This window comes from Artemia franciscana, chromosome 16 (genome assembly GCF_032884065.1).
Source record: "Artemia franciscana chromosome 16, ASM3288406v1, whole genome shotgun sequence".
NCBI lineage: Eukaryota > Metazoa > Arthropoda > Branchiopoda > Anostraca > Artemiidae > Artemia > Artemia franciscana.
In genome coordinates this window covers 13,612,341-13,637,241 of record NC_088878.1, presented here as the reverse complement: position 1 = coordinate 13,637,241, position 24,901 = coordinate 13,612,341, and the positions used below count along the sequence as shown (strand labels likewise).

Genomic DNA, 24,901 nt, shown 5'->3' with positions numbered 1-24,901 from the left:
ACACCTGATATCTTTCATCGTGTCCTGGCCTAACCCTTTCTGGATTTTTTTTTATCGGGCTCGGTATCTTCGAGTATTCCAAGGAGTTCTTGCGTTGTAAATGTGGTTGGGATGCTCTTCTTTGATAGAAACATAGAAGAACAGGCTGCATGGTAAATGGCTTCAACTGCGTGAGGGGCCGACACTGTACATATGCTCCAGAAAACGTTATTTGCCCAGTCATCCCATCGGCTTTTGTACACTACATTTATACTCTCTTCAAAGTCTTTGGTACGAACCTTGTACCACTTATGACCTTTTTTGTGTTCAGTGTTGACATTTATTCTTGTAGTAAAGAAAAAGCAACACTCTTGGAAATTGAAACTGGGAATCTGCGATCGCAGTACCACCTTTTCTGCGTCCGTCTTTCCTGACAAGGCTCGTCTTCTATCATTCTCAGTTTTGACAGGTATATTTGCTTGTGAAAGTCTTTCTGCAAGTAGCAGGAAACTTGGCTCCCTGCCTGGACAGAGCTGCTAGTATCTCACGTTGTTCTAGCTTCGTTAATGGCTGTAGCTCCTTTCTCTGCCAGTATCGACGATTCTGAGGTGTCTATCGGTCACTCACACAACGGACATAAAGCGTCAGTAGGATCTGCCATCTAGAAGAGAGAACTGGGATCTAGTAGACTGTCAGTGAATGCGTTACAAGAAAATCCTGATCTGGATCGGATAATCTGGTAGCCAACGTTGTAGCAGAAACTGAACATCAGAAGAGGCTTTATAAAGGCGTATAGGAAAGAATCCCTATTTGGAAATTGTTATTTGTTGAGAATGATGAAAATGAATCGACAATTTGTGCTCATCTTCGAAAACACCCTATGAACATAGGTTACTTGCGTGTTTTTTTTTGTTTTTTGTTTTGTTTTTTTTTAGCTTTAAAAATCAGAAATAAAAACAATAAAATGACAAAGGGTGACGTTAATGCTACAATCTCTCAAATACAATCATTTCTTGATAAGGAAATCATCAGGAGGGTGCCTTTCTTTTCATGGTTCCTTATTCTCGGATTCCGGAAAAATAAAAAAAATAGCAGAGAAAAACTAGAAAAAAGATAATTTCGTAACACGATGGAGATATAGATTTTGATATGTTGTAGAACTCTCTTTTCTGAACACAGTGGTTTAAAAATAATTTCTTTCCTGATTTGACCATTTCTTTACGTATCTCTCTCCTACTATCACCACTATGTCAAAATAAAATCCTCTGGTATTTAATTCATTGAAGTACCACTACAGGCAAGTTTAACAGGTAATAAATTGGTTTAAAAATAAATGAGGATCTAATCCAATAAAAAAAAAACAACAGAAAGGTAAAAAAAACGCAAACATCCCCCCCTTATTGAGTATAGCCTCTGTTCATATGAATCGAGTTGCCTCAAGTCGGTAAAAGGTTGAATTTTTCCCTTTAGCGAATCCTTCATACAGTTTCGAGAGAATGGAAGTTGGATGTACAGAGCGAACATTTTCAGAACCAGGCTTTCCATCTGATTAAATGTTTCTTCGGGGAGGGGGAGGATAAGAACCAATATGAAGGCCAAACCTTTGTTGTCCCTGCTCAATTTGCATCTTGCAACCGTAAGTCATAGGGCCAAGGGGATCGAAATGTACAAAAACCTGAAGGCATAGCCCCCCCCCCAAACAAAGGTTCGACAAAGAGAAAACCATTTTCTAATCGCCTAGAAAATAAAAGAGAACATCCAAGTACAAGGAAAAACCAAAACTTCAATCTATAAGAAAGAATGAAAACCTGACGGATTCTTTTGTGTGGAGTTTAAAGCAGATAAAAAGAACAAATAACATTTTTACAAATAAATCTTTGTGGTCTAACATTGTGTATATACTTTTTCATAGTACATAACATGCAAAAGTGAAAAGCATAACTTTGTTACTATTCTTGAGGGCGGTGTTTGCTCCCTTTTCTAATAGTTATTTAGTCACAGATATTTTATTTTCAATCACAACCCAATGTAAAAGTGTCACGTTGAGAGAATCAAAGGCATTTACACAGGCACATGCAAAACTAAAAACTGACAGACACACAGATGACCTTGTGTAACAGCATAATCTAAAACTGTAAGCCCACAGCAACCTTTTGTATTAATATTTACTCCTTTTTTCTTTTTAAAATAAACACATTTAATTTTCACTACCCTTGATGCTTCATGATAATTTGATTTTTTTTTTTTTAATTGGCGGGATCAAACAGTTCGTGGTAACGAACTGTAGTAAGGAGCGACCCGGGTAATATTAACCAAAACTCTAAAAAATGGAATTTGGTACCAATAGCTACATCAAAAGAATCGCATTTTTAAGCTGATTTTAAATATTTAAGTTTCATCAAGTTTAGTCTTACCCATCAAAAGTTACAAGCCTGAGAAAATTTGCGTTATTTTAGAAAATAGGGAGAAAACCCCCCTAAAAGTCATAGAATCTTAACGAAAATCACACCACCAGATTCAGCGTATCAGAGTACCCTACTGTAGAAGTTTCAAGCTCCTATCTACAAAAATGTGGAATTTTATATTTTTTGCCAGAAGGCAGATCACGGATGCGTGTTTGTTTTTTTGTTTGTTTTTTTCCCAGGGGTGATCGTATTGACCCAGTTGTCCTAGAATGTTGCGAGAGGGCACATTCTAACGGAAATGAAAAGTTCTAGTGCCCTTTTTAAGTGACCAAAAAAATTGGAGGGCACCTAGGCCCCCTCCCATGCTAATTATTTTCACAAAGTCAACGGATCAAAATTCTGAGATAGCCATTTTATTCGGCGTAGTCGAAAAACCTTATAACTATGTCTTTGGGGACGACTTACTCCCCCACAGTCCCCGTAGGAGGGGTTACAAGTTCAAAACTTTGACCAGTGCTTACATATAGTAATGGTTATTGGGAAGTGTACAGACGTTTTCAGGAGGATTTTTTGGTTGGAGGCAGGGGTTGAGAAGAGGGGGATATACTGGGGGAACTTTTTCATCGAGGAATTTGTCATGGGGGAAGAAAATTTCCATGAAGGGAGCGCAGGATTTACTAGCATTACCTAAAAAAAACAATGAAAAAATAAATATGAAAAAGTTTTTTTTCAGCTGGAAGTAAGCAGCAGCATTAAAACTTAAAACGAACAGAAATTATTACCCATATGAGGGGCTCACCTCCTCCTAATACCTCGCTCTTTTTGCTAAAGTATTTTTAGTAATTTCAACTATTTATTCTGCGGCTTTTGTGATTCAGGGGTCATTCTTAATGAATTGGGACAAAATTTAAGCTTTAGTGTAAAGAGCGAGGTACTGACGAGGGAGTCAACCCTCTCATATATGTAATAAAAACATGAGAATACAAAAGTTCTTTACGTAAGCTAATTTATAAGTTACGTATATCTTTTACTTATAAGGGCAACTAGGCTTCCTCCCCCGCTCTTTTTTTCTCAAAATCGTTCGATCGAAATTATGAGAAAGCCATTTAGCCAAAAAAAAAATAAATATACAAATTTTGTTTTAATTATTCCTCTGTGGAGAGCCAAAATCAAAACATGCATTGATTCAAAAACGTTCAGAAATTAAATAAAAAAACAAGTTTTTTTTAAATGAAAGTAAGGAGCGACATTAAAACTTAAAACGAACAGAAATTACTCCGTATATGAAAGGGGCTTTTCCTTCTCAACGCCCCGCTCTTTACGCTAAAGGATTTTACTGTTTCAAAGTGTAGAGTTAAGAGAAAGAGTCAAACTTTAGCGTAAAGAGCGGGGCGTTGAGGAAGAAAAGCCCCTTTCACATACGGAGTAATTTCTGTTCGTTTTAAGTTTTAATGTCGCTCCTTACTTTCATTTAAAAAAAACTTGTTTTTTTTTATTTAATCACGGGATAGGTATACACAGCCGAAATGGGAGCTTGATAGGGAATTGCCAAGAATTAAATTTTCTGCTATAACTTTCCTATTACTTTCTGAAAATTTTCAGAATTCACATAATTTTACAGTAAATTTTTACCGTGAAGATGAATCGAAATCATGGTTACCGTTCCTCCGTTTTCCAATTTTTTTTTCTAGGCCAGGGGTTCTCCATCTTTTTCCCGGTTACGGGTCCCTTCGAAGATTAGGTGCGGCTCCCATAATAAATGCGATTTTTTTCAAACGTTTGGCCTTCTTGATAAATTGCAAAACTTGCCTTTTTGAAAACGACTATTTATTTAACAGCAAAAAATAAAGACGGACATTGTTGTCCTTGGGATATTACGTACAGTAAAATATTTTTGGGATACTATAAGATTGGGTAATAATGCTGAAAAGAAAATAAATTCAAGGCAAATGTACAACGGTTAAATTATATTGGAAACTAGGGTATTCGACTTCATATTTTCTCCAGAAAGCAGCGAGTCATTTTGTTGCTGTACTTAAAACAAAAGAGGTTGATTGGTCTCTTTGCTGCAATACATGTGGCGTAAATTTATTGTACCAGGGCACCATATTATTCATTGATTTCTTAAGATAAGAGTAATCGAATCCACATTGGAATAGAAGGACCCTTTAAATTTAGCTATGGTGTGGCTTTATCCATCCCTACACCTTTACGATATCTTTACAAAATTAATTATTATTCTTTTACCATACAATATCTACGAAATTGCTACTGAAATGGTTCCCAAAGCTGTCTTTATACAACGCATTGACCTTTAGTAATATTACAATGAAATTCTTCCAGTTCAGCAAATCCTAAGTAAACGTAAGCTAGTTATGTTAACCATGTGCGTTATGACCCTAGGAAAAAAGGGGATGAATCCTATTTGAGACGTCATTACTTAACACAAGAATAACTTTATTCACTATCAAATTTTACACAGTTAGACTTCAAGAAAACAGACATCGATGGGTCTATTTTATGGCTAGGGAGGCGACTTTGTGGTTTAGTTCATTGGCCTCCGAAATGGTCCTGTATTGGAACGTTCTAGATTCGCTGTTTGATCAGGTTACTTTGTTAATTAATTTGATTAAATTGTTTAATTGTGTAGTTAGATGGTATTTTTTTTTTTATGAAATCTCATCCCTCTTTCACTGTCCCTTTCTCTTTTCTATTTTTGCTTTTTGGCGGTATCTTTGGTACTTGCCTATTATATAAAACAAACTCGAAAAGTGAAGTTTGGTGACAATAAATATGATGAAAGTCGAATACTTTATTAGCAAAATTGTGACGGTCATTTGTGAATTATTAAATTGCGAGCTTCAGCGCCGGCTGACTGTCTTAAAGACAAAGAAAAATTCATTATTAAAGCGATTCCTGACCTAGTTCATTCTAATTCATTATTTACGTGATTCTTGAGGACAACGGTTAGTGTGTTCGGACTAGTGATAGAATATAGTGTCTCACCATACATGTTCAAATTTAGATCTGGGATTAGCCAAGGACCAAAGAACAGGCAATTATATTTTTCCAGAATAAGGGGTTGTTGTCCAAAATAAAACACTGCGTCAATGGACACACCTTGACTTTGTACTCTTATAAGAAGCAGCATTTTTGGAAATGTAACACTGCGTTCTGGGAGCATATCCAAGTTTACAATTTTGCTAATAAATTATTCGATTTTTGTCATATTTTGTTTTTTTCATTATCATTAACCAAGCTTCACTTCTCGAGTTTGTTTTCAAACAGTTCGTGGTAACGAACTGTAGTAAGGAGCGACCCGGCTCAATAGTAACCAAAACTCTAAAAAATGGAATTTTGATACCAATAGCTACATCAAAAGAATCGCATTTTAATGCTGGTTTTAAATATATAAGTTTCATCAAGTTTAATCTCACCCGTCAAAAGTTAGGAGCCTGAGAAAATTTGCCCTATTTTAGAAAATAGGGGGAAACACCCCCTAAACGTCATAGAATCTTAACGAAAATCACACCATTAGATTCAACGTATCAGAGAACCCTGTTGTAGAAGTTTCAAGATCCTATCTACAAAAATGTGGAATTTCGTATTTTTTGCCAGAAGGCAGATCACGGATGCGTGTTTATTTGTTTGTTTGTTTTTTTCCCCAGGGGTGATCGTATCGACCCAGTGGTCCTAGAATGTTGCGAGAGGGCTCATTCTAACGGAAATGAAAAGTTCTAGTGCCCTTTTTAAGTGACCAAAAAAATTGGAGGGCACCTAGGCCCCCTCCCACGCTAATTATTTTCCCAAAGCCAACAGATCAAAATTCTGAGATAGCCATTTTATTCAGCGTAGTCGAAAAACCTTATAACTATATCTTTGGGGACCACTTACTCCCCCACAGTCCCCGTGGGCGGGGCTACAAGTTACAAACTTTGACCATTGCTTACATATAGTAATGGTTATTAGGAAGTGTACAGACGTTTTCAGGGGGATTTTTTGGTCGGGGGAGGGGTTGAGAAGAGGGGGATATATTGGGGGAACTTTCTATCGAGGAATTCGTCATGGGGGAAGAAAATTTCCATGAAGGGAGCGCAGGATTTTCTAGCATTATTAAAAAAAAACAATGAAAAAATAAATATGAAAAAGTTTTTTCAACTGGAAGTAAGGAGCAGCACTAAAACTTAAAACGAACAGAAATTGTTACGCATATGAGGAGCTCACCTCCTCCTAATACTTCGCTCTTTACAATAAAGTATTTTTAGTAATTTCAACTATTTATTCTACGGCTTTTGTGATTCAGGGGTCATTCCTAATGAATTGGGACAAAATTTAAGCTTTAGTGTAAAGAGCGAGGTACTGACGAGGGAGTCAACCCCCTCATATATGTAACAAAAACATGAGAATACAAAAGTTCGTTACGTAAGCTAATTTATAAGTTACGTATATCTTTTACTACTAAAACATTCGTAAAAAATTAAAAGTTCTAGTTGCCTTTTTAAGTAACAAAAAAATCGGAGGGCAACTATGCTTCCTCCCCCACTCTTTTTTTCTCAAAATCATTCGATCAAAACTATAAGAAATCCATTTAGCCAAAAATAAATAAATAAATGTGCAAATTTCGTTTTAATTATTCCTCTGCGGAGAGCCAAAATCAAACCATGCATTGATTCAAAAACGCTCAGAAATTAAATAAAAAAAATAAGTTTTTTAACTGAAAGTTAGGAGCGACATTATAACTTAAAACGAACAGAAATTACTTCGTATATGAAAGGGGCTGCTTCCTCATCAACGTCCCGCTCTTTACGATAAAGTTTTTTACGGTTTTAAAAAGTAGATTTGAGAGTTCTGTTCGTTTTAAGTTTTAATGTCGCTCCTCACTTTCAGTTTAAAAATTTGTTTTTTCTTATTTAATATATAAATATAAATATACATATGTATATAATATATACATGGACCTTATCTTTTAAATTAGACGAATATTACCCTCCACCACCCTTTTACAGGCCTCATAACCATAGAGAGGATCAATCCTATTAATTTATTTAATGTTTTTCGTTTTATAGTTCCTCCTTTATAATTTTTCCGCTGTAATAAAAGAAGGTTCCACCGAGATTTGAACTCGGATCGCAGGATTCAAAGTCCTGAGTGCTAACCATTACACCATGGAACCTTGATATTAAGAATAATTTGATAAATAGTTCATATAAATATTTAACAGAGCTTATCCTTCAATTTAGATTCAACAGTTTTCACCAATTCAGTCGTCGAATGATAAACACAAAACAATCGACATTGCCATTCAGGGTTTATTCCAGTTTAGAAATTCCTTCCTGCGAAGCAAATGCGGTATATTCTATGTTTTATAAGCATTTAAGCAGGGGCGTAGTTTGCTATAGGGCAGGGCTGGTGGCAGATCCAGGGGGAGGGGCACCCCTCCCCCTAACGTAGTGGTTGATTTGTGGTTGGATCCGCTTGCTCTGGTTAGGGTTGGGAAGAAAGTTATTCTTTTTTTGTAATTGGTTTTTAATAGTTTAGTTTTTAATAAGTTTTTAATTATTAAAATTGTTTCTTTTTGCAAACAAGTTTGAAACAAGGTTTTAGTTCCTTTGTATGGTCTCTGTTAGATTTACTAATGACGCATACAGCCAAAAAGTATTTAATTAAATTTAGATTTATCAAAGGCATCTGTCCGTTTTACCACAAATGCCAACTGGGAGGCGAAAATCTTAATTTCGTAACAACAAGGAGGGGAAATTTAAAATCCTAACTTCTTTTGGCTGCTGAAAGGATATTTCAGGATTGTGCTGTCACAACGGGGCTGGAAAGCAAAATATTTTATTCTTTTTACTGTCAAAAATTTGCTTTCGAGTCTTGCTATGGCACTGTGGCAAAGAAATTGTAATCATTACTTTTTTTGGAGGTCTGTTTTGGTTTTTGGGTTTGGTTTTTTGCAAAGCAGGGTGGTTTTTGGCAACATCGGTGTTTTTTTGGGGATTTGTATAATAGAAAATAAATGTATGAGAAGTGCAAAAATTATTAGTTTAAGCTTTGGATTTTGGTGAGCAAATGGTGGCCACTTTACTGCTTATTTTCATCTAATTAAAGCTCTACATTATATGACAAATCACCTCTGTTCATCCTAAAACATTAGAGTAAAGGCCGTACTCCTTAAACTTTAATAAATGTTTGTATAAGTATATACTTAAAACTTAGTATATGAGGCAAAATACTCCTTCAAAGGTTGGAGTAATCATTTAAGAAGAATTGATTTTTGAAAAATTGTTTGTAAAAAAGGCGAATAATTATGTGTTTTTTTTTATCTAGCAGGTATAGATGGGTCTATGAATTCTCAGTTTGAATCAGTGGAATGTCATTTATTTGTTTCAAACATTTAAAATAAAAAATGATAAAAAGGGGAAATTTGAGTTAACCACGGAAACAGAATGCAACAGTAATATTACTTCAGAATTTCTTACCTTCTCAATACCAACCAGTCACAAAATATAGTTATGTTTTTGTATAGGGTTTGAATGTATTTGTCCATAAAACTGTCTAAACTGCTATATATACCACTGAGGATTTTTATACTTTATTTGATACATGTCATCCAATCCCATTCCCACAATTAGTTGTTTATAAATCAAAATTTTTACAGGAAAATTCTCTTACTTAATGCTAAATCTGAGTCAAATTTCAAACTTTTATTTTTGTGCTCAACAGACTTATCAAAATTTAAACGTTTTAATTGAATATCTGAAAATATTAAGGTTTAAAAAAAATTAACTAGAAATCGCCACAGCTTGAAACCCTCGGAATTTAAATCTACATATATAAAAATAAGTTGCTTATTTGTGTGTTGACTGACGTCATGTTTGTCGACTGACGTCAATGTAAGGATTGAGCATTATGTCGTCATGAAGTTGTTTGTCGACTGACGTCATGTTTGTCGACTGATGAAATTACAGACCGGGACACCAGGACACAAATGACGACCGGGACACAGGGAATATAAATGACAACCGGGACACTCAAAGAGATATTACAGACTGGGACACCGGGACACAAATAACGACCGGGACACAGGGAATATAAATGGCGACCGGGACATAGGGACACAACTACAACGGGGACGCCGGGGGGCACTGGGGGGATATATATATGACGACCGGGACACAGGGAACGTTCGATTAGCAATCACCATCAACAAAACTCAAGGGTAATCATTAGAATAATGAGGCATAGATCTGAATACGGATTGTTTTTCCCATGAACAATTATATGTTGCATGTTCAAGAGTCGGTAAACCTGACAATCTATTTATATGCACAGACAATGGGACAGCGAAGAATGTTGTATACTCGCAATTTTACGTAGTTAAAAACATACATATATCTATCTATATTCACAGGTGGGACAAAGGGACACAACTACAATGGCGCGTAACTAACATAGCACGAAAAATGCTAAAAAAAGAAAAAACCAAAAAAGAAAAAAAATTTTAAAAAAGGAAAAAAATAACTAGTTTGAAAACTAAAAAAACTAAAAAAGCTGCAAAACTAAAAAAAAACTAAAAAAGAAAAACTAAAATAGAAACTATATCTATTTATATAAAAATAAGTTGTATGTATGCATGTTTGTTTGTTTGTGGCTTTGCATATGACGTCATTATAAGCATATAAGGCTTTGTATATGACGTCATTATAAGATGACACTACAGACCGGGACGCAAATGATGACTGGGACACAGGGAATATAAATGACGACCGGGACACTCAAAGAGAAATTACAGACTGGGACACTGGGACACAAATGACGACCGCGACACAGGGAATATAAATGACGACTGGGACACAGGGACACAACTACAACGGGGACGCCGGGGGGCACAGGGGGATATATAAATGACGACGGGGACACCAGGAATGTTCGATTAGCAATCACCATCAACAAAGCTCAAGGGCAATCATTAGAATAATGAGGTATAGATCTGAATACGGATTGTTTTTCCCAGTTAAAAACAGTTTTATGTTTTACGTAGTTAAAAACATATATATATATATATATATATATATATATATCTATCTATATTCACAGGTGGGACACAGGGACACAAATACAATGGCGCGTAACTAATATGGTGCGTAACGACTTACGCTCGCGGCGGGGGGGGGGGGGCTTGGGGGGCGCGAAGCGCCCCCACCAACTAGGTGTTGGGGTGGCGTGAAGCGCTGCCCCAACAGCTAGTCACCAATAATATATATACAGATACAAAGATAACAAACACATAATTATATGTTTTTAAGGAGTATTTCAACCCATATACTTAGCTTGAAGCACATACCTACATGCATCTTTATTTGAGTTCCTATTTTTCTGATGATTTTGGTCTTTATTCAAATATCTTAGGATGAATAAAAGAGGAAATACTACCGAAGAGCTCTAAACTGACAAGAGTCTAGGCCAGTGGTTCTCAACCGGGGTCCACATGGACCCCTAGGGGTCCATTTAATATTCCTGGGTGTCCACAGGCAAAAAACAACAAATTGGGGGTCCACAATGATATTTTGGGGGTCCATGAAGAAAACCAACTCAGAACGCTCTTTATTTAAAAAAAAATCAATTTCTACTGTAATTTACATTATTTTGAAAAATATATATTAGTAATTCTTTCATTATTCTTTTATACTTTTTTTTACTTATATATTCACCCATCAGTCAGTGGCAGGAACAAGCTGCGGTGAAAATCTTTGAACTTCTCTCATGAAGTAGACGGTGAGCTTTGATTTTATTTTTATGCAGATATTTCCTTCCTAATGCCCGGTACCTTACCATAGATCTGCAACGACTTATCTATTACCCGTTGGTCAGTATCTAGAGCAAAGATCATATTTTCAACATATCCTTGGAAATGATGGCTGCCTGACATCATATGAAATCTATCTATCTTCTATCTATCTATCTATATATATAAAAATAAGTTGTCTGTCTGTCTGTGGATCAGGTGACGTCATGTTTCTGTGTTGACTGACGTCATGAAATTAGTTGTCGTCATTTTTGCTTTGACGATGACGTCATTCAAGATATTTAAGACATATGTTCACGTAGAAATCTATTAATGTTTAAGTTTACAATGACTGATGAACTTACCAAGGCAAAAGCCGATGAAGATGCTCAAAGAGTCTATGCCAAAAAACTTGCTGCTGATAGAGAAAGTCAGAAAAGAAAGCGTGCCGAGGAATCAAAAGAACAGCAAGGAAACAGGCTTGAGGCTGATAGAGAAAGAAAGAACAGAAAGCGTGCCGAGGAATCAAAAGAACAGCAAGGAAACAGGCTTGAGGCTGATAGAGAAAGAAAGAACAGAAAGCGTGCCGAGGAATCAAAAGAACAGCAAGGAAACAGGCTTGAGGCTGATAGAGAAAAAAAGAACAGAAAGCGTGCTGAGGAACTACCAGAGCAACGCGGAAGCAGACTTGCTGCTAAAAGAGAAAGTGAAAAAAGAAGGCGTTCCGAGGAATTATAAGTACAGCAAGAAATCAGGCTTGCTGCTGATAGAGAAAGTAAGAAAAGAAAGCGTGCCGAGGAATCACAAGAACAGCAAGAAATCAGGCTTGCTGCTGATAGAGAAAGTAAGAAAAGAAAGCGTGCCGAGGAATCAGAGCAACCTGAAAGTTATCGCCTGGCATTCAGGTACAACCCAGTCGATGATTATAGCTTGAGTAGATGTGTTCAAATCGGGACAATGTCTAAAATTTGTCCCTATTGCAAGGCCTTGAAATTCAATGGTGAAACAATGGGAATGTGTTGCGCCTCAGGAAAAGTTAAACTTCCTCTATTGGCTGCACCACCAGAGCCATTGAAGACGAATGAATGCTTGCCTGAAAAATTCTAATTTATGGGCACACGTAAAAATATTAAAATTAACTACAAATATGCGTGTCCGTTTGCAAAACGATGACTCTGGTCAAACATTTTCAGATCAATTGCTGACAATTGGAAACGGAAAGCTCCCAGTAGACTCAATTTCAGGACGTATACAACTACCTGCTGATTTCTGTAATTTAGTGACGTCCAAAAATTAATTGATTGAAAAAGTATTTCCGAATATTCTAAAAAATTAAAAAAATAATAAATGGCTAAGTGAAAGAGCGATTCTCGCACCCAAAAATATAGACGTCCACGAAATCAACAATATTGTTTTGACCAAGATTCGAGACCAAGCAGTCCTTTACAAGTCAGTCGATTAATTATCCATCTGAATTTTTAAATTCTATAGATCCTTCAGGGTTTCCACCACACGTGCTACAACTAAAAATAGGCGTACCAATAATACTTTTAAGAAATATCAACCCACCAAAGCTTTGCAATGGCACGCGACTTGCCATAAAAAAAAACAATGGAAAACCTCATAGAGGCCACAATCTTGACAGGGCCTTATGAGGGTGAGGCTGTTCTTATTCCTCGCATTCCCATGATTCCAACGGATCTGCTTTTTCAATTTAAAAGATTGCAATTCCCAATTCGATTAGCATTTGCAATCACCATTAACAAAGCTCAAGGTCAATCATTAGAAAAATGTGGTATAGATCTCAATACTGATTGTTTTTCCCATGGACAATTGTACGTTGCATGTTCGAGGGTCGGTAAACCTGACAATGTATAGATATGCAGTGACAATTGGACAGCGAAGAATGTTGTATATTCGCAAGTCAAAATCCCAATCCCAATCATCATCGCTATCATTTTCAGTTTTGATATGTTTTGACTCTCGCTGTCCAGGTGGATTTTCATCTAACTGCGCGGTTTTGCGTTCTTTAGCCACAAGCCTGTTTTCTTGCTGTTCTTGTGATTCCTCGGAACGCTTTCTTTTCTCACTTTCTCTATCAGCAGCAAGTTTTTTGGCATAAACCCTTTGAGCAGCTTCCTCGGCTGTTGCATTCACAGGTGGGACATATGGATACAACTACAATGGTGCGTAACTAATATGGCGCGTAACAACTTACGCGCGCGGGGGGGGGGGCCACCAACTAGGTGTTGGCGTGGCGCGAATCGCCACCCCAACAGCTAGTATATCTATATATATAAAAACTAGCTGTTGGGGTGGCACTTCGCGCCACCCCCAAGCCCCCCCGCTCGTGTAAGTCGTTACGCGCCATATTAGTTACGCGCCATTGTAGTTGTGTCCATATGTCCCACCTGTGAATATATATATATATATATATATATATATATATATATATATATATATATATATATATATATATATATATATATATATATATATATATATATATATATATATATATATATATATATATATATATATATATATATATATATATATATATATATATATATATATATATATATATATATATATCTTCTATATATATATAAATAAGTTGTTTGTCTGTCTGTCGACTGACGTCATGTTTGTGTGTCGACTGACGTCATTATAAGGATTGAGCTGTATGTCGTCATGAAGTTGTTTGTCGTCTGACGTCATGTTTGTCGACTAACGAAACTACAGACCGGGACACCGGGACACAAATGACGTGTTATGTCTGTTATAACGTAATAGAGGCAACAATCTTGACAGGGCCTTTTGAGGGTGAGGCTTTTCTTATTCCACGCATTCTCATGATTCCAATGGATCTGCCTTTTCAACCTAAAAGATTGCAATTCCCAATTTGATTAGCACATTTAGTTTTCAGTCCAGAACCACTAAAGCTATTATGTAAATATCAAAAATATTTATGTTGTCTGAGCAATAATTTTTAGTTTTTATTTCAAAATAGAAAATTACCTGACAATTTTAGAATTATATCTATCTATATATATAAAAATAAGTTGTCTGTCTGTGGATCAGGTGACGTCATGTTTCTGTGTCGACTGGCGTCATGAAGTTAGTTGTCGTCATTTTTGCTATGACGGTGACGTCATTAAAGATATTTAAGACATATATGTTCACGTAGAAATCTATTAATGTTTAAGTTTAAAATGACTGATGAACTTACAATGGCAAAAGCCGATGAAGATGCTCAAAGAGTCTATGCCAAAAAACTTGCTGCTGATAGAGAAAGTCAGAAAAGAAAGCGTGCCGAGGAATCAAAAGAACAGCAAGGAAACAGGCTTGAGGCTAAAGAACGCAAAACCGCGCAGTTAGATGAAGATCCACCTGGACAGCGAGAGTCAAAACATATCAAAACCGAAAATGATAGCGATGATGATTGGGTTTGGGATCTTGACTTGGATAAGGTCATCAATGCCTACCAGATTTTAGTTAAAAAAACAAAGGTTCGGCGATATGTATTTCATAGTGAAGCTGAAAAATAAAGAAGAAAAAGAAAACTGAAAAAAGAAAAAATGTAAAAAACTAAAAAATACTAAAAAGAAAAAACACTCAAAGAGAAATTACAGACCGGGACACAAATGACGACTGGGACAGAGGGAATATAAATAACGACCGGGACACTCAAGGAGAAATTACAGACTGGGATACCGGGACACAAATGACGACCGGGACACAGGTATTTAAGAATATCGTTCAAAGACAAATTTTTAATTGTAAGAAGACCGTTGAAAGAGAAATTTCTAATTGTAAAATGACTGAAGAACCTACAATGGCAACACCCGAGGAAGCTGCTCAAAACGAATGTATTCACGCCGAAGTAGCTGAGTTGGTAAAGCGTTATGTTTCAGGTTCTAGGTCCGAGAGGCTCCAGGTTTGAACCTTGGCTTTAGCATTAATACAAAAGAAGAAAAAAACTAAAAAAGGTAAAAACTACAAAAAACTAAAAAGAAAATATATATATATATTTATATATATCATCTTTTCCACAAAAATAATAATTTAGTGCTTCTGCTTAAAAACAGCAATCGAATTGATGCCTCCTGATACGCAACTATCAACAAAGTGGCAATCGTTGTGAAATCAGTTCTTACCTCGAGATAATATTCTTTATAGGCGAAACAATCAGTTGACAAGAATTGCTTAAACTCATCGATGCTACGATGCCCTACAATATCCTGACGAATATAAATGACGCCCGGGACACTCAAATAGAAATCACAGACTGGGACACCGGGACACAAATGACGACGGGGACACAGGGAATATAATTGACGACCCGGACACAGGGACACAAATACAACGGGGACGCCGGGGGGCACAGGGGGATATATAAATGACGACGGCAACAAAGGAAATGGTCGATTAGCAATCACCATCAACAAAGCTCAAGGGCAATCAATAGAATCATGAGGTATAGATCTGAATACGGATTGTTTTCCCATGGACCATTATGCGCTGCATGTTCAAGAGTCGGTAAACCTGACAATCTATTTATATGCACAGACGATGGGACAGCAAAGAATGTTGTATATTCGCAAGTTTTACGTAGTTAAATTTTTCTTTGAGGTTCCCGGTCGTCATTTATATTCCCTCTGTGTCGGTCGTCATTTGTGTCCCGGTCTGTAATTTATCTTTGAGTGTTTTTTCTTTTAATTTTTTTTAGTTTTTTACATTTTTTCAGTTTTTTTTTCCTCTTTATTTTTCAGCGTCACTATGAAGTACATATCGCCGAACCTTTGTTTTTTAACTTAAATCTGGTAAGCATTGATGACCTTATCCAAGTCAAAATCCCAAACCCAATCATCATCGCTATCATTTTCAGTTTTTATATGTTTTGACTCTCGCTTTCCAGGTGGATTTTCATCTAACTATGCGGTTTTGCGTTCTGTAGCCGCAAGCCTGTTTTCTTGCTGTTCTTGTGATTCCTCGGCACGCTTTCTTTTCTTACTTTCTCTATCAGCTGCAAGCCTGTTGACTTGCTGTTCTTGTGATTCCTCGGTACGCTTTCTTTTCCTACTTTCTCTATCAGCAGCAAGTTTTTTGGCATAGACTCTTTGAGCAGCTTCCTCGGCTGTTGCCATTGTAGGTTCTTCAGTAATTTTACAATTAAACATTTTTCAGTGAACGCATGTCTTAAATACCATTAATGACGTCACCGTCATAACAAAAATGACGACAACTAACTTCATGACGTCATTCGACACAGAAACATGACGTCACCTGACAGAAACACAGACAGACAACTTATTTTTATATATATACTAGCTGTTGGGGTGGCGCTTCGCGCCACCCCAACACCTAGTTGGTGGGGCACTTCGCGCCCCCCCAAGCACCCCCGCGCGCGTAAGTCGTTACGCGCCATATTAGTTACGCGCCATTGTAGTTTTGTCCCTGTGTCCCACCTGTGAATATAGATAGATTTATATATGTGTTTCAAACTACGTAAAAATTGCGAATATACAACATTTTTGGCTTTCCCACTACTGGGAGCCTTCCGTTTCCAATTGCCAGCAATTGATCTGAAAATGTTTGACCAGAGTCATCGTTTTGCAATCGGACACGCATATTTGTAGTTAATTTTAATATTTTTACGTGTGCCCATAAATTAGAATTTTTCAGGCAAGCATTCATTTCGTCTGCAGGAGTTAAACTACGTAAAAATTGCGAATATACAACATTCTTGGCTTTCCCATTGTCTCTGCATATACAAAGCCGTATGCACTAATAATGACGTCATATGCAAACGCTCTTATATATATATATATATATATATATATATATACTAGCTGTTGGGGTGGCGCTTCGCGCCACCCCAACACCTAGTTGGTGGGGGCGCTTCGCGCCCCCCCCCCAAGCCCCCCCGCGCGCGTAAGTCGTTACGCGCCATAATAGTTACGCGCCATTGTAGTTGTGTCCCTATGTCCCACCTGTGAATATAGATATATATATATATATATATATATATATATATATATATATATATATATATATATATATATATATATATATATATATATATATATATATATATATATATATATGGTTTTAACTACGTAAAACTTGCGAATATACAACATTCTTTGCTGTCCCATTGTCTTTGCATATAAATAGATTGTCAGGTTTACCGACTCTTGAACATGCAACATATAATGGTCCATGGGAAAACAATCTGTATTCAGATCTATACCTCATGATTCTAATGATTGCCCTTGAGCTTTGTTGATGGTGATTGCTAATCGACCATTCCCTGTCCCGGTGTCCCGGTCGTCATTTACATCCCCCTGTTTCCCCCGGTGTCCCCGTTGTAGTTGTGTCCCTGTGTCCCGGTCGTCATGTATATTCCCTGTGTCCCGGTCGTCATTTGTATCCCGGTGTCCCGGTCTGTATATACATTCGTTTTTTAGTTTTGTTTTTCTCCTTTATTTTTTTCCTTTTTTTTCTTTTTTAGCTTATTTAGATTTTTAGATTTTTTAGTTTTTTTATTAGTTTTTAGTTTTTTTTTCTTTTTAGTTTTTTTGTCCCGGTCGTCATTTATATCCCCCTGTTTCCCCCGGTGTCCCCGTTGTCATTTGTATCCCGGTGTACCGGTCTGTATATACATTCGTTTTTTAGTTTTGTTTTTCTCCTTTATTTTTTTTCCTTTTTTTTCTTTTTTAGTTTATTTAGATTTTTAGATTTTTTAGTTTTTTTATTAGTTTTTAGTTTTTTTTTCTTTTTAGTTTTTTTGTAGTTTTTACCTTCTTTTTAGTTTTGTTAATTTTTTTTTTTACTTATGTCCTGGTCGTCATTTATACTCCCTGTGTCCCGGTGCTTTGTTGATTGCTAATCGAACATTCCTTTTGTCCTGGTCGCTTTCTCTTTGAGTGTCGTCATTTATTTTTTTCTTTTTTAGTTCTTTTAGTTTTTACCTTTTTTAGTTTTTTTTAGTTTTTTAGATGAAAATTTTTTTTAGTTTTTTTCTTTTTTTCTTTTTAGTTTTTTATTGGTTTTTACCTTTATGTTAGCTTATTTTTCAGTTTTTTTCCTTTTTTTTTAGTTTTTTTTTATTTTTTATTTTTTTTAGTTTTTTACCTTTTTTTAGTTTTTTAGTTTTTTTAGTTTTTTAGCTTTTTTACTTTTTTTTATTAGTTTTTAGTTTTTTTGTAGTTTTTGCCTTTTTTTAGTTTTTTTCAGTTTTTTTTTAGTTTTTTATTGGTTTTTACCTTTATTTTAGCTTATTTTTCAGTTTTTTCCTTTTTTTTAGTTTTTTTTTTAGTTTTTAGTTTTTTTAGTTTTTTACCTTTTTTTAGTTTTTTTAGTTTTTTTAGTTTTTTAGCTTTTTTATTTTTTTTATTAGTTTTTAGTTTTTTTTGTAGTTTTTGCCTTTTTTTTAGTTTTTTTAGTTTTTTAGCTTTTTTATTAGTTTTTAGTTTTTTTTGTAGTTTTTGCCTTTTTTTAGTTTTTTAGTTTTTTAGCTTTTTTATTTTTTTTATTAGTTTTTAGTTTTTTTTGTAGTTTTTGCCTTTTTTTAGTTTTTTCAGTTTTGACGTCACCTGATCCAGTTTTTTCAGGTGACGTCACCTGATCCACGATCCACAGATCCACAGACAACTTATTTTTATATATATAGATAGTTTTTTTTTTTTACTTATGTCCTGGTCGTCATTTATACTCCCTGTGTCCCGGTGCTTTGTTGATTGCTAATCGAACATTCCTTTTGTCCTGGTCGCTTTCTCTTTGAGTGTCGTCATTTATTTTTTTGTTTTTTGTTTCTTTTAGTTTTTACCTTTTTTAGTTTTTTTTAGTTTTTTAGATGAAAATTTTTTTTAGTTTTTTCCTTTTTTTCTTTTTAGTTTTTTATTGGTTTTTACCTTTATTTTAGCTTATTTTTCAGTTTTTTCCTTTTTTTTAGTTTTTTTTTATTTTTTATTTTTTTTAGTTTTTTACCTTTTTTTAGTTTTTTAGTTTTTTTAGTTTTTTAGCTTTTTTACTTTTTTTTATTAGTTTTTAGTTTTTTTTGTAGTTTTTGCCTTTTTTTAGTTTTTTTCAGTTTTTTTTTTAGTTTTTTATTGGTTTTTACCTTTATTTTAGCTTATTTTTCAGTTTTTTCCTTTTTTTTTAGTTTTTTTTAGTTTTTAGTTTTTTTAGTTTTTTACCTTTTTTTATTTTTTTAGTTTTTTTAGTTTTTTAGCTTTTTTATTTTTTTATTAGTTTTTAGTTTTTTTTGTAGTTTTTGCCTTTTTTTTATTTTTTTTAGTTTTTTAGCTTTTTTATTAGTTTTTAGTTTTTTTTGTAGTTTTTGCCTTTTTTTAGTTTTTTTTAGTTTTTTAGCTTTTTTATTTTTTTTATTAGTTTTTAGTTTTTTTTGTAGTTTTTGCCTTTTTTTAGTTTTTTCAGTTTTGACGTCACCTGATCCAGTTTTTTCAGGTGACGTCACCTGATCCATCCACAGATCCACAGACAACTTATTTTTATATATATAGATATATATATATATATATATATATATATATATATATATATATATATATATATATATATATATATATATATATATATATATATATATATATACTACCTGTTGGGGTGGCGCTTCGCGCCACCCCAACACCTTGTTGGTGGGGCGCTTCGCGCCCCCCACCAAGCCCCCCCGCGCGCGTAAGTCGTTACGCGCCATATTAGTTACGCGCCATTGTAGTTGTGTCCCTGTGTCCCACCTGTGAATATAGATAGATTTATATATGTGTTTCAAACTACGTAAAAATTGCGAATATACAACATTTTTGGCTTTCCCACTACTGGAAGCTTTCCGTTTCCAATTGCCAGCAATTGATCTGAAAATGTTTGACCAGAATCATCGTTTTGCAATCGGACACGCATATTTGTAGTTAATTTTAATATTTTTACGTGTGCCCATAAATTAGAATTTTTCAGGCAAGCATTCATCTCGTCTGCAGGAGTTAAACTACGTAAAAATTGCGAATATACAACATTCTTGGCTTTCCCATTGTCTGTGCATATACAAAGCCGTATGCACTAATAATGACGTCATATGCAAACGCTCTTTTTACAAACAAACATGCATACACACAACTCGTTTTTATATAGATAGATAGATAGATCGATACAATAAAAATTAACTGCGTAAAACTTGCGAATATACAACATTCTTCGCTGTCCAATTGTCGCTGCATATAAATAGATTGTCAGGTTTACCGACCCTCGAACATGCAACGTACAATTGTCCGTGGGAAAAACAATCAGTATTAAGATCTATACCACATTTTTCTAATGATTGACCTTGAGCTTTGTTAATGGTGATTGCAAATGCTAATCGAATTGGGAATTGCAATCTTTTAAATTGAAAAGGCAGATCCGTTGGAATCATGGGAATGCGAGGAATAAGAACAGCCTTACCCTCAAAAGGCCCTGTCAAGATTGTCGCCTCTATTAGGCTTTCCATTGTTTTTTTTACGGCAAGTCGCGTGCCATTGCAAAGCTTTGGTGGGTTGATATTTCTTAAAAGAATTATTGGTACGCCTATTTTTAGTTGTAGCACGTGTGGTGGAAACCCTGAAAGATATATGGAATTTAAAAATTCAGATGGATAATTAACCGCTTCATTTGGTTCCAAAACTGTGTTGACTGACTTGCAAAGGACTGCCTGGTCTCGAATCTTGGTCAAAACAATATTGTTTGATTTCGTGGACGTCTATATTTTTGGGTGCGAGAATCGCTCTTTCACTTAGCCATTTATTATTTTTATAATTTTTTAGAATATTCGGAAATACTTTTTCAATCAATTCATTTTGGACGTCACTAAACTACAGAAATCAGCAGGTAGTTGTATACGTCCTGAAATTCACTCTATCGTATCATAAATGTCTTTTTGTTCCGACGTTAACTTGTAAATGTTATTTTGTACATACGACAATAGATCACTCGTACTGTAACTTTGTTCACGATCCAATTCTACACATGTCGAAACAGCAGCGATACGGTTAGGTGAAGGCATTCCCAAATCCTGAAGAGGTTTGTTTGCCATACGTACGCACAAATCTTCTATAATAACTAAAAGCTATTTATTATTTTTATAATTTTTTAGAATATTCGGAAATACTTTTTCAATCAATTCATTTTTGGACGTCACTAAACTACAGAAATCAGCAGGTAGTTGTATACGTCCTGAAATTGAGTCTATCGTATCATAAATGTCTTTTTGTTCCGACGTTAACTTGTAAATGTTATTTTGTACAGACGACAATAGATCACTCGTACTGTAACTTTGTTCACGATCCAATTCTACACATGTCGAAACAGCAGCGATACGGTTAGGTGAAGGCATTCCCAAATCCTGAAGAGGTTTGTTTGCCATACGTACGCACAAATCTTCTATAATAACTAAAGTGTCGTTATAAATTTCTTGATGTAAAATCAAAAGTCATTTCTGACGTCTCTAACTGTTTTCGATGGAGTATATCTTCGGACATTTTTGACTTATATTTTTCCCATAACTCTGTAGGAGCTGATGGAGAGCAAGTGTATGAATTTGACTTGGGGTTGACGTTTCGCACGCGTCATTAATGCAGTTATCCCAGTGTTGGTCATTCTCCAATAAATTCAGAGCTTGGCATGCACTACGGTAAGTGTCATGTATAGTACCGTTTATAGTTCTCAAATACTCAAAGGATGTCGGACCGGGTACATTCACCAAAAGCAGGCGTGGAAAGAAGCATTCATGTTGATTGGGGTGAACGGTGTAGAGTCTTCCTATCGTGGTATCTTTGAAGATGGTAGGTTGGCCGTAAACCCACTGGTTATCTACTTCGATGGTGGTACCGTTGCCATTGTAGGTTTTTCAGTCATTTTACAATTAGAAATTTCTCTTTCAACGGTCTTCTTACAATTAAAAATTTGTCTTTGAACGATATTCTTAAATACCTGTGTCCTGGTCGTCATTTATATTCCCTGTGTCCCGGTCGTCATTTGTGTCCCGGTATCCCAGTCTGTAATTTCTCTTTTTTCTTTTTTCAGTTTTCTTTTTCTTCTTTATTTTTCAGCTTCACTATGAAATACATATCGCCGAACCTTTGTTTTTTTAACTAAAATCTGGTAGTCATTGATGACCTTATCCAAGTCAAAATCCCAAACCCAATCATCATCGCTATCATTTTCAGTTTTTAATATGTTTTGACTCTCGCTGTCCAGGTGGATCTTCATCTAACTGCGCGGTTTTGCGGTCTTTAGCCTCAAGCCTGTTTCCTTGCTGTTCTTTTGATTCCTCGGCACGCTTTCTTTTCTGACTTTCTCTATCAGCAGCAAGTTTTTTGGCATAGACTCTTTGAGCATCTTCATCAGTCATTGTAAACTTAAACATTAATAGAATTCTACGCGAACATATGTCTTATATAACTTGAATGACGTCACCTTCAAAGCAAAAATGATGGCAACTAATTTCATGACGTCAGCCGAAACATGACGTCACCTGATCCACGATCCACAGATCCACAGACAACTTATTTTTATATATATAGATAGATAGGTAGATACAATACAAATTAACTGCGTAAAACTTGCGAATATACAACATTTTTCGCTGTCCAATTGTCGCTGCATATAAATAGATTGTCAGGTTTACCGACCCTCGAACATGCAACGCACAATTGTCCATGGGAAAAACAATCAGTATTAAGATCTATACCACATTTTTCTAATGATTGACCTTGAGCTTTGTTAATGGTGATTGCAAATGCTAATCGAATTGGGAATTGCAATCTTTTAAATTGAAAAGGCAGATCCGTTGGAATCATGGGAATGCGAGGAATAAGAACAGCCTCACCCTAAAAAAGCCCTTTACTTAGCCATTTATTATTTTTATAATTTTTTAGAATATTCGGAAATACTTTTTCAATCAATTAATTTTTGGACGTCACTAAATTACAGAAATCAGCAGGTAGTTGTATACGTCCTGAAATTGAGTCTATCGTATCATAAATGTCTTTTTGTTCCGACATTAACTTGGAAATGTTATTTTGTACATACGACAATAGATCATTCGTACTGTACCTTTTTTCACGATCCATTCTACACATGTCGAAACAGCAGCGATACGGTTAGGTGAAGGCATTCCCAAATCCAGAAGAGGTTTGTTTGCCATACGTATGCACAAATCTTCTATAATAACTAAAGTGTAGTTATAAATTTCTGATGTAAAATCAAAAGTCATATCTGACGTCTCTAACTGTTTTCGACGGAGTATATCTTCGGACATTTTTGACTTATATTTTTCCCATAACTCTATAGGAGCTGATGGAGAGCAAGTTGTTAAAATGATGCCAAACAATGCACGAATTTGACTTGGGGTTGACGTTTCGCACTAATGGGGAATATGGAACAACCCACTGGTTATCTACTTCGATGGTGGTACCGTTGCCATTGTAGGTTCTTCACTCATTTTACAATTAGAAATTTCTCTTTCAACGGTCTTCTTACAATTAAAAATTTGTCTTTGAACGATATTCTTAAATACCTGTGTCCTGGTCGTCATTTATATTCCCTGTTTCCCGGCCGTCATTTGTGTCCCGGTATCCCAGTCTGTAATTTCTCTTTGAGTGTCCCGGTCGTTATTTATATTCCCTCTGTCCCGAAAAATTTCAAGCTCCTATCTACAAAAATGTGGAATTTCGTTTTTTTGGCCAGAAGACAGATCACGGGTGCGTATTTATTTGTTGTTTTTTTCCCCAGGGTTCATCGTATCGACCAAGTGGTCCTATAATGTCGCAAGAGGGCTTTCCTTGGAGGAATATGTCATGGGGGAAGAGATATTCAATGAAAAGGGCGCGGGATTTTCTAGCATTACTATAAAAAAACAATGAAAAAATAAACATGAAAAAGTTTTTTTTCAATTGAAAGTAAGGAGTAGCATTAAAACTTAAAACGAACAGAGATTATTAAGCATATGAGGGGTTCTAAAAATAGCATAAAGAGCGAGGTATTTAGGAAAAGATAAATATCTCGCTCTTTATGCTAAAGTAGGTCATTCTTAAAGAATTGGGACAAAACTTAAGATTTGGTGTAAAGAGCGAGGTATTAACGAAGGGACAAACCCCCTCATGTACATAATGAAAATATAAGAATATAAAAGTTTGTTATGTAAGTTAATTCTTAAGTTACGTATATTTTTTACTAATAAAAACGTTCGTAAAAAGCCATTTAGCCAAAAAAGAATCAATATGCAAATTTCATTTTAATAATTTATGTGAAGAGAGCCAAAATCAAACATACATTAATTCAAAAACGTTCAGAAATTAAATAAATAAAAAATAGTTTTTTTTTAACTGAAAGTAAGGAGCGACATTAAAACTTAAAACGAACAGAAATTACTCCGTATGTGAAATGGGTTGTCCCCTCCGCAATCCCTCGCTCTTTACGCTAAAGTTTGACTCTTTGCCACAATTCTACTTTTTAAAACAATTAAAAACTTTAGCGTAAAGAGTGAGGGATTGCGGAGGGGACAACCCATTTCATATACAGAGTAATTTCTGTTCGCTTTAAGTTTTAATGTCGCTCCTTACTTTCAGTTAAAAAACTATTTTTTTTTATTTAATTGAGGTAGACATCGATTGTGTAATAAATAGATATCGCGAGAGTGGAAATAGAGAATCAGACTTCTTAAAAAATTGAG

At 35.3% G+C, this 24,901-nt stretch overlaps 1 non-coding gene across 1 annotated transcript; it reads right to left on the bottom strand.

Moving 5' to 3' along the window:
- Positions 1-7,485: 7,485 nt before the first annotated feature.
- On the bottom strand, positions 7,486-7,557 carry Trnaq-uug (transfer RNA glutamine (anticodon UUG)). Its single transcript has one exon. It is a non-coding gene; the product is annotated as a tRNA-Gln (tRNA).
- Positions 7,558-24,901: the final 17,344 nt, after the last annotated feature.